Here is a 2,329-nt window from a genome sequence, read left to right as displayed (position 1 = left end):
GTTATATGTACTATTTACAATTGTTCTCTTTTTTTCCCTTTAATTTCATACTTTTTCTTGTCTTTAGTAGAACTTCATTAGTGGTTCGATATCTCTTGAATCCACCACTGGTGGTAACTCTTTAAATTCCACCTCCACTCCTGGCGGGTCAACGTTATCTCCACACATCTCTTTCAATTTTCTGTAGTTTTCTTCTAGATAGTCTCTCCATCTCACCTTCATACAGTTGGGTTTCCGACACTTTCTCCACTGGTAACTCCACTTTCTTTTTCCTTCCTACTGCCCTCCTTCACAGTTACTTTTCTCACCTCTTCTCTCTTCTTTTTCTGCTTCTCTGGCGGAGAACTCATTCCTCCGCGCCTCCTTTTCTTTTTAACCATAGTGAATCCCTTCTCCACTTCTTTTTCTGTTGCCTTGTCCTGTACTACCTGGTCCACACTCTCCTGTCTCTCCGCCTGTTCTGTTTGTGGATTTCTTTGGGTGCATTATGCCTTCATGTGACCCCTTTCTCCACATGTGAAACACACTGGCGGCCTACCCTCCACAGTAACTCTCAGTCTCACATCTTCTGGTAACATAATCTCCTCCACCACATTATTCAAGTCCTCTGTTGTTGCCTGAATCGTTAATTCGATCCCATATCCACAATAATCTACCTTCTGGGTCCTTGTAGCCTTCAGCATCTTCCCGTCTTTCATATTATATATTATGGCTGTCATCAGCCATTCTTCTTTCAATTTAAGTGGCACCTTGACCACACGTTTGCCGCAGTACGAATGCAAGAGCACCCATTCCTCTGTCCTTACTTTCAAAAAATTGGAATACTCGCGTTATTTTTCTTCCATTAATCACTGTTACGTCCGTCTTTAACAACTGCAAATAATCAGTTCTAGGGGGTGGTGTCTCCACCAACCATACCCGTTTCGTTATTATATTTTCACCAAGTTCTTTTATGTACTCCCAGTAGTTTTCCTCATGTATCAAAATGCATTTCTCAGCACATTTCTCAGGCATCTTCACTCTTATTATTTCCTCCAATCTCTCGACTTTTTTCTCCATCTGCTCGCAATTTTCGTACTTTATCAAAACCCCCTTGTATTTCACATCTTTATCCGTTCTCTTTTCTTGTACATTATTAGTTTCTGGCTTTTCCATCGCTTTTTTGTTTTCTGTTGACCGTTCCTTTGACTTATTTTTCCTTTGCTTTTTCGGGTTAGTAGCTCCATTTTCGTTCTTCTCCTTTGTTTTCTGTTTCACACTTCTGTCTCTTTCATTTCCTCAGTGTGGTCTACAATGTTTTCCTCCTCTGCTTGTGCTTTCTCTTGCTGTGGCTGTGTGAACTCATATAGGGGACATTTGGTCTTCATATGACCTCTTTCCCCGCATATGTAGCAATTTGGTTTCCTTCCCTCGACTACAACATTTAACGTTCTCTCATCCTCCACTTCTATCTGGCAGGGAATTCTTTCTATGTCCTCGAATGTGGCAAAAAGCCACATTTCGAGTTCAAATCCCCATCATTTACGCACTTTTGATTTCGCCACTGATCCCATTTCCGGCTCCTCCTTCGTTGCAGCCAGCACTGTTGCGACCAACCACTCTGGTTTAATTTCTGGTGTAACTCTGGGAATACGTATTTTCACACTTCTTCCTCTATAACTTGGTAGGAATGCTATTTTTGCACTTCTTAAAATGTTGGTCGCATGCTTGGTTGCCTCTTCTATAGTGGCGAACCTCACCTCTACCGTACCGAACTTTCTTCCTCTGTTGATGTACGTGGCTTCATTGACAATTTCACCCAGGTACTCCTCGATTTCCTCTTTCGTCACCATTTCAATTTTACAGGTTTCGACAGCCTGTGTACGATACACAACTTTCCTCAGAATTTTGTTTTGTTTAGTCTCTTTTGGGGGGGGAACCATTTGTATGAGTCTCTCTCAACCTCTATCAAATTCCTGCTTCTGGTCACCTCCTCCATATCCAACTTGATTAACTTGGTTTCTAGCGGCACTGGCTTCCTCACTGCAGTGGCCTTGGCGTAGGTCTCTATACTGGAGACACTACCACTTGCCATAGCTGGGAAAAAATGCAGCAGCTCGCGTGAAACGTAACCGTAATAATTCCACAAAAATCACAATTCTTTACCGAGACAGTTTTCACAAAGTAACACAACAGTATTCACAATAATTTACGGAGCCGCTATACCGCCAAGCAGCTCGACCGGCGTGCTAACGTTTCTGCCAGCTCGCCGCTTTGTATTCGTTTTATATTCATTATTATTACTAAGGCGGGGAGCTAGCAGAATCGACTTACCCGCTCCCCGCAAATT

Source organism: Octopus bimaculoides, chromosome 1, assembly GCF_001194135.2.
Source record: "Octopus bimaculoides isolate UCB-OBI-ISO-001 chromosome 1, ASM119413v2, whole genome shotgun sequence".
NCBI classification, from domain to species: Eukaryota; Metazoa; Mollusca; class Cephalopoda; order Octopoda; family Octopodidae; genus Octopus; species Octopus bimaculoides.
This window is presented reverse-complemented; position numbering follows the sequence as displayed.